A 12,083-nucleotide genomic window follows, 5' to 3' on the forward strand; every position below is an offset into this window, starting at 1 on the left:
TCTGACCTCTTGGGAAAAACCTGGACCACACCATATCCTCCTTTCCAAAGGTCCCCGTGTTTTCCTCCCACGTGGGCACTGGGCTGCTGCCCTTCAGTTTCTCTCTTGCATGGCAGCCAAGGCAGCCCCCAGAGCAGAGGTCTGACTTCATCTGCCCTCTACTTAAAACCTTCACTGGGACTCCATGGCCTAGGGGTAAAACCCAGACTCTCTAATGTGCCATCTAAGGCCTTGGAGAGCTCCAACGCCCTCCAGCCCCCTCTGCCTCTTTCTTTCAGTGCAGCCATTCCTACCTGCTAATGTGACTTGCTCTCACTCGAGGTACTAGAACTTCTCTTTGTCTTTGCTCCCACTATCCCCTCTGCCTGGGGCACAACTATGAAGACTGCTGACCTCAGGACATGTGGCAGAGCCCTGGGCACACTGCCCACCCAGCATTTTACAATATGACTTGGAATGATGTTTCCTAGCAGAGCTATAACCCTAACAAACTGCCAGGTGGGGTCTGGTGTCTGAGCAGAGCATTCCAGCCTCCAGGAAGATTCCCTCTCTGCTCTGCCCTTGGGTTTTACCTCATCAAGATTTACCTTTTCTCCATGGTGGTCTTGACATGTCTGTAACTGGAAACCTCTTGAGTTCACGCATTTGCAACTTTTAAGGGAAAAGTGGCACAAAAATGTGTTTTTAACTTTTTGTGAAATATTCCTTTTCTTTTTCTTCATTCTTCTTAACACAATACATAAGCTAATACTATTTGAATAACACTTATTGGACATTCAACTCAAACATTATTCTGAAGAGTAATAATAACAGAGTGTTGTGCCCTAATGTTATCAGGATAATGAACGTCCCTATTGCTAGAGCTGAGGAGGGTGAGCTCTGTACTAATTATCTTTCATGGTTATGGCTTCCTCAGAGAAAATAAAAGCCCAGGACCCAATACAACAACAATAAAAATAACATGTGCAATCTCCACCAAAAGTCACAGGACGTTCAAATCCAGGCGTGCTTTTGTCCCCAAAGCTTTTATTTGGGGAAGCTTCTTGGGCCATCTTGTTAATTTATCTCTCCAATTAGAAGTATATACATATATATATATAATTAGCTGTGGGTATCTGCTTACAAAACATCCAGTGTTGCTCACAGAACGTTGTAAACCGGTACAATGGAGAGGATCCAGTTACGCCAGCTAACACCCTAGCTGGATAACGCGAGCTGGCGCTATCTCAAGGATGCTGCCCTTCACTTACGAACCCACACCAACGAGCTCGGTGCTGGGGTAGTATGTGGCACAGGGTGGGAGAGAGGCCATAGGGATCTGGATGGTAGCAGCATGTCCCTGAAAGCTTTGGGTGGTGTAATATGAACAGTGCTCCTAAGTTTGTTTGGTCAGAGTCTTGGTTCCTTGACCTTTCTCGATCAGCACTGAAGTTGGGCCAGAAAGGTCCTGTTTTCGAGAAACTGCTGAGGTTGTCTCTGCCATCTCAGACTCTTAGGCAGGAAGTTGGACCCACATCCAGGTATCTGGGACCTGAGGGCGCCCTGCCCATTACTCCAAGGGCAGGGGAGGATTACTGCCAGAGATAAGCCAGACAGACTGAGAGGCACAGTCTACACAGCCCACAAGGAAAACTGCAGCCAGCTGGTGACTATGGGTCATAGTTTTTTATTCTTCTGCTTCTCCCCCACCACCCCAGGAGGTAGAGTCAGGGAAAGAAAGTAGGGAGCCTAGATTCAGGGGCTCTGTTACTTCTGCCCATATGGGATAAGGACAACTGGAATGCTCCTCAAAGCAAAAGTGTTAAACAAATCAAGTCAACCCCCATTTTTAGGTGTCAGCTGAAATCAGAAGTGTTAAACAAATCAAGTCAACCCCCACTTTTAGGTGTCAGCTGAAATCACGGGGTTTCACCATGTTGGCCAGGCTGGGCTTGAACTCCTGGCCTCAAATGATCTGCCCACCTTGGCTTCCCAAAGTGATGAGATTACAGGCATGAGCCACCACACCTGGCCCAATTAAAAACTTAATTGAAGAGAGTGACAAGCCCCTCTTCACTCCACACTACCATAAGCAAGTTATTGAAGCTTTCTCTGCCTCCGTTTTTTCATCTGCTGGGTGGAGGTAATTCTGCTGCAAGAGCCCTTTGGGGACTGAGTGAGATATTATGGTCATAACCAGAACACCCCAAAGCCCTGAAGAGTTAGGAAAGAGCTCTGTGGGATTCCTGCTCACCATCACTTTTCTCCCAGCCTCAGTGCCTAGGCCTGCAGTGCATCTGGGCCCCATTTTTGCCAGGGCACGAATGAGCCTGCCCTTTTCTTCTGCTCCACGATGCACCTGCTGCAAAGTTCCTTACTTCACTGCCTCACGAAGATATGGCCACATGGTGGTAGAGGTGTGGCCCTCGCCTTGTCAGCTGCTCCACCTCCAGCCTCCTCTGTGTTCTCTCTACCCTATTGGGCTCTAGGCTTTCTCTCTATTCCACAGAGCAGCACTAAGCCAGGCTATGATGTGCAATAGCTCATCACCAACCTTTGGAGATAACCTGGTGTCGTGGTAGCAGAGCCCAGGGCAGCAAAGTCCCCAGCAGAGACAACTTAATTGCTTTAAGTTTCTCAGCCACTTCTGCCATAGGAATTCCCTCCCTAACACCTCTTGGATGTTTTGAATTCTACCTCCTACTTTGCTTCTAGAGCTCGCTCTCCCTAGCAAGACTCAGCTCATCTGAGATCCTAGAATGTCAGAGTATTCATGCATACAGTTTGGAGTGGAGAAGACCTCCACTGAGCCAGAGAGTCCCACTCTTTTAAGATTGCTTGGAAACTACTAGTCCTGTGGTTGGACCACTGCTCAGTGAGCTTTGACCTTGGCAAAGTGAGTTGGAATGGATGCAGGGAGACTTCACCATTGAGATGCATTTGTCAGGGACAACATTGGTCTCCCTGTCACTCGGGCAAACTCTTAAATCATCACTCTTCTTATCCTTGTTTTTTTTGTTTGGGGGCACTTTGCTATCTGCTCATATTTCATTGTGAGGTGCTGAAAAGCTATGTGGAAGAATTCTGCATGTGGGCAGGCCTTGCTGATGGGTGGACCTCAGTTTAGGACAGTGTTTCTCAATCTCAGCATTAGTGACATTTTGGACCAGATAATTATTTGTTGTGTGAGAGCTGTCTTTTGAGTTGTAAGATGTTTAGCAGCATCCTTGGCCTCTATGTGATAGATACCTGTAACACCCACCTGCTACCAGGTGAGACAATCCACAGCATCTCCAGGCACTGTTAAATGTACCAGGAGAAGGCGGGGCGGGGGTAGGGGGTGTCCCTCAAGTTTGAGACCCACTGCTGTAGGGTGATGAGGCAGGGATAAGAGACACCCACTCCCAGTGTTTATGGGCCATTTCTTCTGGGCACGGCAGAATTCCCAGAGAAAAATCTTCCCATTTTCTCAGAGAACACACTCTGGCTGCCAGTGTTTGGGGAGCTGAGGAAGAGAAGGCGGCTCAGAGTCCCACTCTTCAGGAGGCAAATTTTCACTCAGTTCTCTTGTTTTCATATGGTTTCTCATCTTGCCCTTGGCTGTGTCTACAAACCCCCAGCCCAGAGCTTTCCACCACGTCAGCCTCTTAGAGAGCCAACCTTGAATCTGCAGAAGTGGGAAAGAAGTGGGAAAACCTGGCATCTAACTAGTCTTTTTTGTTTATGTGTTTGTTTTTAAGAACACCTTTATGGAGGTATAATGACCATACTACAAAATTTACCCTTTTAAAGTGAACAGTTCTGTGTTTTTTAGTATATTCGCACATCTGTCTCTGGTTTTCACAGGTGACTGTTTCATTAAGTTTTTCTAATTTGGTGCTGACTGTGATTATAGCTTACATTTTCCTTTTTGGTAATGTCAGAGGCATTTGAACCAGAACAACTGGTTGAATAGAGGCTGGATAAAATAAGGCTGAAACCTACTGGGTTTTACTTCCAGGAGGTTAGGCATTCTAAGTCACAGGATGAGATAGGAGGTAGACACATGGTACTAGCCAAGAGTGGTGGCTCACACCCGTAATACCAGCACTTTGGGAGGCCTAGGTGGGCGGATCACCTGAGGTCAGGAGTTCGAGACCACCCTGGCCAACATGGTGAAACCCCGTCTCTACTAAAAATACAAAAATTAACCAGGTGTGGAGGTACGCACCTGTAGTCCCACCTACTCGGGAGGCTGAGGCATGAGAATCGCTTGAACCTGGGAGGCTGAGGTTGCAGCGAGCCAAGATCGTGCCACTGCACTCCAGCCTGGGTGACAACTCTGGCTCAAAAAAAGAAAAAAAGAAAAGAACAAGCAAACAAACAAAAAGCCAAACACCTTGCTAATAAAACAGCATGCCATAAAGAAGCCTGCCCAAACCCACCAAAACCAAAAACCACGAAAGTGACCTCTGGTCGTCCTCACTGCTCATTATGTGCTAATTATAATATTTTAGCATGATAAAAGTGTCTTCTTTTTTTCACCATGACAGTTTACAAATGCCATGGTAACGTTCAGAAGTTACCCTATACGGTCTAAAAGGGGGGAACAATCTTCAGTTCCGGGAACTGCCCACCCCTTTCCCGGAAAACTCCTGAATAATCCACCCCTTGTTTGGCATATAGTCAGGAAGTAACTGTAATCAGTTGAGCAGCCCACGCTGCTGCTCTGCCTATGGAGTAGCCATTCTTTATTCCTTTGCCTTCTTAATAAACTTGTTTTCACTTTACTCTATGGAATCGCCTGGGATTTTTGCCCAAGGTCCAAGAACTCCCTCTTAGGGTCTGGATCGGGACCCCGTTCCGGTAACAGTAACACCTTTTTGGTGAATGTTCTCAGCCACGTGTGCGCAAGTCCCTCTAAAGCCAGAAGCAGGGCGAATGGCTCAGGGTTTGGGGCTTTATCGCCCCTGCTGTCCCCGAACCCTTTCCCCCATCCCCTGACCCCCCAGAGGCCTCGGGGCTGTACCAGGGTCAGGGGCTCCGGATGCCAGATGCTCTCCATCCTCACCTCCCTATGGAAGCTTGGAGAAGTCAGGTCTCTGAGGCTACTAAAGCTAAAAATGGGGACTTCGCTTTTGGGCGACAAGCGGGGACTCAGCCTCCGCAGGGTGGCGCGTGGGGAGGGAACGGGGACTCTGCGGCTGGCAGCCTGAGTCGGCATTACGGCGACAAATCGGGACTGAGCGCGAAGTGGGGGCTTAGCCTCTGGTGGGGCGGGTGGGGATTCGGCCGCCGGCGGCGTAGACAGTCACTTAGTCTCAGAGCGGAAGGCCAGGTTAGACCTAGGATCAAAAATGCCGGATTCCTTTTCTTGGGTGAAAACTGCGGGATCCGCCTCTGGATCTGGCTGAGCCCCTCAGGGAGAGGCGGGGACTAAACCTCAGGAGCGGGAAGCTGGGAAGCGGGGATTCCGTTCGACTCTGGAGAGGGCCACTCCGCTTTCGAATGAAAGGCCGGGACCTTGGCCTCTGGGCCCCGCGGAAGATCGGGAGCCAGCGGGCGCGGTGGCTCACGCCTGTGATCCCAGCACTTTGGGAAGCCAAGGCGGGCGGATCAGTTGAGGTCAGGAGTTCGAGACCAGCCTGGGTGAGAGAGCGAGAACCTCGCTCAAAATAAAAATAGTAAAAGGGAAGGGCCAAGGCAGGGAGGGCGGGCCTGCTGCAGCGCCGGGCCTGGGGTCTGGGTTTCGGGTCGTCCTGCACCTGGCTTCCTTCGTGAAAGGCCTCCAGACCCTCTGCGAAGGCCCCTTGGGCTCCCCCGGCAGGGCCCGCAGCTTTCGCCCGCGTCGATCCTGAGGAATTGGGCCTGGAAGCTCGCCCATCTCGGTCCTAGCGGTTCGGCTGGGCGCCCTCTATTGGCCAAGTTGGGGACTTGGCATTGCGGCAAAACCTGCGATTCGCAGCGGGGCAGGCAGTGTGGGGACAGCCTGGGACCAGAACACGAAACCCAGCCTCACGGTGGGAAGTGGAGACCTAGTGGACGCTAGGGGGTATATGTGAAAGCAACCTCAAAATCACGCGTTCTCTGCAAGGGTAAGCATTTGTTGTGAGTTAGAGCGACTTGAGATGAATTTCAGCAGTATAATTTATCTGTCTCTCTTTTTGAGACAAAATCTCCCTTTGTCCCCCAGGCTGGAGTGCAGTGATATGATCATGGCTCACTGCAGCCTCGTCCCCAGCTCAAGCAGATCCTAAGCCTCCCAAGTAGCTAGGAGCATAGGTGCATGCTACCATGCCCAGCTAATTTTATTTTGTAGAGAGACAGGGGCTTACTATGTTGCCCAGTCTGGTCTTGAACTCCTGAGCTCAAGGGATCCTCCTGCCTAGGCCTCCCAAAGTGCTGGGATTATGGGCGTGGGCCACCCCAGCTGTCCTAAGCAGTATTTTAAAAGAGGCTCAGAATCACACTTTGATTTTTTTTCTTTTTTGAGATGGGGTCTCTGTCACCCAGATTGGAGTGCAGTGGCGTGATCTCAGCTCACTGCAACTGTTACCGGAAAGGTGTCCTATCCAGACTCCAAGAGAGGGTTCTTGGATCGTGTGTAAGAAAGAAAGAATTCCTAGCCGGGTGTGGTGGCAGCCTCCTGTAATCCCAGCTACAGGGGAACCTGAGGCAGGAGAATCACGTGAACCCAGGATGCAGAGGTTGCAGTGAGCTGAGATCGCACCATTGCACCCTAGCCCGGGCCACAGTGCAAGACTCTGTCTCAGAAAAAAAAAATACACATAGCTATGGAGTAGGGTTTAGCTGGAAAAGGGGACCTTGCAACTTCATGTCAACTTCTAGCTCCTCAAACAGTAGGTTGGCAGTAAGGCAGGGAAGTTGTTTTCCCATTTCTCACTGAGAAGATTGTGAATATTTCCATATGGATTTCCTATTATTAATGTTACTCTGATTCTTTGTTTTAAAATAAAAATTCTGAATGTAAAAAAAAAAAAAAAAAAAAAGGAAAGAATTCCCTGCGAGTCCATAAAGTGAAGGCAAGTTTATTTAAAAAAAAAAAAAAAGGAATAAAAGAATGGCCACTCCATAGGCATAGCAGTGGCATGGGCTGCCGGACTGACTATGCTTACAGTTATTTCTTGATTGTATGCTAAATAAGGTGTGGATTATTCATGAGTTTTCTGGAAAAGGGGTGGGCAGTTCTCAGAACTGAGGGTTCCTCCCTCTTTTAGACCATATAGGGTCTTCCTGACATTGCCATGGTATCTGTAAACTGTCATGGCGCTAGTGGGAGCATCTTTTAGTATGCTAATGAATTATACTCAGTGTATAGTGAGCAGTGAGGACGACCAGAGGTCATTTTCATCATCATTTTTGTTTTGGCCAGCTTCTTTACCACATCCTGTTTTATCAGCAAGGTCTCTGTGACCTATATCTTGTGCTGACCTCCAATCTCATCCTATGACTTAGAATGCCTAGCCTCCTGGGAATGCAGCCCAGGAGGTCTCAGCCTTATTTTGCCCAGCCCCTATTCAAGACGGAGTTGCTCTGGATCAAATGCTGCTGCCACAACCTCTGCCTCCCAGGCTCAAGCAATCCTCCCACCTCAGCCTCCAAGTAGCGGGGTCCACAGGCACAAGCTACTTACATCTGGCTAACTTTTTTGTGTCTTTTGTGAAGACAGGGTTTGACCATGTTGCCCAGGCTGGTCTCGAACTCCTGAGCTCAAGCTATCCACCTGCCTCAGCCTCCCAAAGTATTACAGGTGTGAGCCACCATGCCTGACCTCACACTTTGATCTTAAAAGTAACTTCTTATTATGAGTCAGAGTAAATATAAATGTAATTAAGCAGTTTATGTTAAAATTGAAACTGAGCTAGATTGACTTGTTGTGAACTACAGCATGTTAGCTCAGAAAGACAAACTAACAAACTGGCTCAGAAAGACTCATCTCCAACTAAGTGTCTTTTTGTAAGTTTGAACAAATGAAGATAAATCTAAGTAGTATTCCCAAACTCAACTTCATATGGTAAATTAGGACAAATGACATCTATGTGAGAACAAACTCAGAAGCATGCATTTAAAATAAAATGTATGAGCTTTGTAAGTGCTGCGTAAGTTGCACATATGCAAACAAGTTCAGAAACACAGTCACCTTGGCCAAGCATGGTGGCTCATGCCTGTAATCGCAGCACTTTAGGAGGACGAGGTGGGTGGATCACTTGAGGTCAGGAATGCAAGACCAGCCTGACCAACATGGTGAAACCCCGTCTGTAGTAAAAAAAATACAAAATTAGCCAGGCATGGTGGCACACACTTGTAATCCCAGCTACTTGGGAGGCTGAGGCAGGATAATTGCTTGTACCCAGGAGGCAGAGGTCATAGTGAGCTGAGATCGTGCCACTACACTCCAGTGTGGGCCACAAGAGTGAAGTTCTGTCTCAAAAAAAAAAGAAAAGAAAGAAAAAAAAAAAGAAAAGAAAAGAAAAAGAAAAAAAGGAAACGCAGTTACCTGAAAAGTACCATCTAAGTGCAAGTTGGAACAAATTAAGTAGGTTAAACAAAAACAGTGTCACATCACCTCTAAGGTAACTCCAAAGTACCTTATTATGTTGAAATGAAAGTGTATGTTTACAAACAAGTAGAGTGTTTGCAAACAAGCTAAGAATCAGACATTCCCCTCTAAGGAAACTTCTAATGGTGAGAAAGTAAATAAAATGAGTTAGAACTAATTTAGATAAATCTAAGCAGTATTAAGGAATATGTCCTTAACCTAACTTGTTACGTGGAATTGTGTCCTCAAGGTAGTCAATACTAAGCATTTTAGATGAAATCAAGCTCAAAATTACTCATTCATTTTCCACCACACTTTTATTGCTTTGAGATAATTCACATGTAACAGTTGATATTAAAACAAGTGCAGACTCAAGCATTCTCAAAAGGACCTTCTTAGAGTAACTTAGATTATATAAGAGTTAGATATATAAGAGTTTATGCTAAATCAAACTCAAAATAACTTACTCATTTTAAACAAACCTTACATGCTTCTTAAGTGCTTTGTAAACTTTACATGTGCAAACAGGCTGAGAAACATTCATTTCAAAGTGTCCTACTTCCTTCACTCACTAGGGGGAGCTCCTCCAGCCTGGCATAAAGGCCCCTCTTTGTGGAACTGATTTTGACCGCGATCACCCACGACTATGTGCCAGCTTTTCCCTCCAGAAACTGAGTCCAGATTTTCAGCTTCAGAGGCTAAGACCACATCTCCCACTTCAAAAGCTGAATCCCCACTTCCCACACAGAATCTAAATTCCCATTTCCCACACCAGAGACTGACTCTACTTCTCCATCCAAAGGCTAAGCGTCTTCACCATAGTCCCACTGGCTAGGTCCACACTTCCCTCTCCAGAGGCTGAGCCCCAGTTCTAACTGGAGAAGTCATCTCTTGCCTCAGAGACTACATCACTACCCACACCTGAGTCTAGGGCTCTGCTTTTAGAGCTGGAATCTGAGTTCCCAGAGGTCTCCTGAGAGTTGAGGGCCCTACTTCTCCCTCCAGAGGCTGCATCTGGATTTGGGCTCTACGGGCTATTGCTATCTCTTTCCGTAAAGGCTACTTCTGTCTCCAGAATATAAAAAGTCCACTGTATTCTTCCCAACGCTGAGTCCCCATCTGACTCCAGAGAAGAAGCCCCCACTGTTCACCCCAGAGGTGAAGTTTCCACTTTCTGCCCCAGAGTCTATGCCTGCCCTGATTTTGACTCTAGTGGCTGAATTCCCAATGCTTGTCCCATAAGCAAGGTTTCCACCACCTGTCCAGGGGGTAAGTCCACTCTTCTTCCAGAGGCTGGGTCTGGATTTCAATGCCAGACGTTAAGTACCTATCTTTTGCCCCAGAGATTACATGTTCATTTCCCTCAGCAGAGGCTACGTTCTTGCTTCTCCCTCCAGACGCTATGTCCTCACCACTTGTCCCAAAGGCTGCGTCTACACTTAACCCTTCTAGTAGATGAGTTTTGATTTCAGTTCTACAGACTAAATCCATGCCACTCATTACAGACTTCCCACTCCAGAAGCTTCCTCCCTGCATCTCCCCGAAGAAGCTAAGTCCCCTCCCCCTGCCCTGGGGCTGTGTCCCCACCTCTCCCTCCAGAAGTGAAGTCCCCATTTTTTGCTTCAGAGTCCAAGTGCCAACATGTGCTGCCAGCAATTGTCCCCAGTATTCTCTTCCAGAGGCTGAATATCTGCCACTTGCCCATGGTGTGAGTCACCACTTTTCTGCGAAGAAGACAAGTCCCCATGTTGACAAGTGCTTTACAGGGGGTGTCTGCCCAAGTTACTGGGACCAGAGCTGACCAATGATCTTCCCAGACCCATTTCCCACAGATTCTCCTCTTTAAGATGAGTTAGAGCATATCTAGTAAAAATAAAAATAAAAATAAAAAAATAAGCAGTATATTAATGAACAAGCTCAGAATCAGACATTGTTCTGAAAAGTGATTGTAACCTCTTAGGAATAATTAAAGTGTAGCTAGGCATATGTAATACATATGTTAATTAAAAAAAACTATTTCTTTTTAATAGAGATGGGGTCTCGCCATGGTGTCCAGGCTGATCTCTAACCCCTGGGGTCAAGAGATCCTCCCACTTTGGCCTCCCAAAGTGCTGGGATTACAGGTGTGAGGTACCACGCCTGGCTAGTAGCACATAAATTAGGTGATATAAATGAAGTCAAGTTCAAAATCACTCATTCATTATAAATGAAATTTATACATTTAATAAATGATATGTAAACTTCATAATATATACAAGCTAGCTCATAACATGCACGTAGAATACAAACATAGAATCTTTTTTTTTTTTTTTTTGAGACGGAGTCTCGCTCTGTCGCCCAGGCTGGACTGCAGTGGCCGGATCTCAGCTCACTGCAAGCTCCGCCTCCCAGGTTCACGCCATTCTCCTGCCTCAGCCTCCTGAGTAGCTGGGACTACAGGCGCCCGCCACCACGCCCGGCTAGTTTTTTGTATTTTTTAGTAGAGACGGGGTTTCACTGTGTTAGCCAGGATGGTCTCGATCTCCTGACCTCGTGATCCGCCCGTCTCGGCCTCCCAAAGTGCTGGGATTACAGGCTTGAGCCACCGCACCCGGCCACAAACATAGAATCTTAAAGTGCATTAAATTAAGGTGAGTCTAAGCAGTATTAGTGAAACCTAGTTCAGAAGCAGTCATTATCCTCCAAAGTACTCTATTATGTTAAGTTAGTAGAAATATAGATTAAACTATGTACAACCAAGCAGTAAACAAGCTAAGAACCAGACTTTCTCCCTTAATAAGTGTGAAATGATGAGATAGAGCAGATAAAAATAACTTAGAGCCAAATTACGTGAATCTAAGCAGCATTAGAGAAAATAATCTTACAATCACCATTGTTCTCTAAATTTCCTTATTTTTTTGTGACTTACAATAAATTAGGATGAACCTAGACAATTTAAATCAGAATCATCTCCCTATGGTGAATTCAATTAAATATATGTAAAGCTGAACAGAACAGTTGAAAACAGGCAGGAAACCACATTCCAACTAAGGTTCAGGTCCAGCTTCAGGAACATCTCAAATGAAATGTCCACTGTGCATTAGAGCGTATTTAGATGAAACCAAGCTGTTTATGTCAAACGGGTTCAGAATCTGTCATTTTTCCTGAATGAGTCAGGGTTCTCCAGAGAAAAAGAACCAATAGAATGTGTATTTATTTGCGTATACACCACATGCACACACACATGGAGATTTAGTATAAGGAATTGCTTCACACAATTATGAAGGCTGGCAGGCTGGAGCCCCAGGAGAGCCAATGGTGCAGTTCCAGTCCAAAGGCAGTCTGCTAAAGAGTTTCCTCTTGTTCAAGGAGGCTGGTTATTTTGTTCTATTCAGTGAGGTGAGGCGAATCCAAAGGCGAAGTTCAGAGTCAGTGTGAGTGTGAAGGTCAGGCTCATTGTTAGGACCAGAGTGAGTGTGAGAGTGAGCTGGAGGTACAGGGTCAGAGGGAGGGTCAGTGTCACAGTCAGGATTAGGGTGTCAGTGTCAGAATCCTTATGAGAGTGTAGTAAAGGAGTTTGTGGCAG

The sequence above is a fragment of the Trachypithecus francoisi genome, unplaced genomic scaffold (assembly GCF_009764315.1).
Source record: "Trachypithecus francoisi isolate TF-2019V2 unplaced genomic scaffold, Tfra_2.0 Lachesis_group21, whole genome shotgun sequence".
NCBI classification, from domain to species: Eukaryota; Metazoa; Chordata; class Mammalia; order Primates; family Cercopithecidae; genus Trachypithecus; species Trachypithecus francoisi.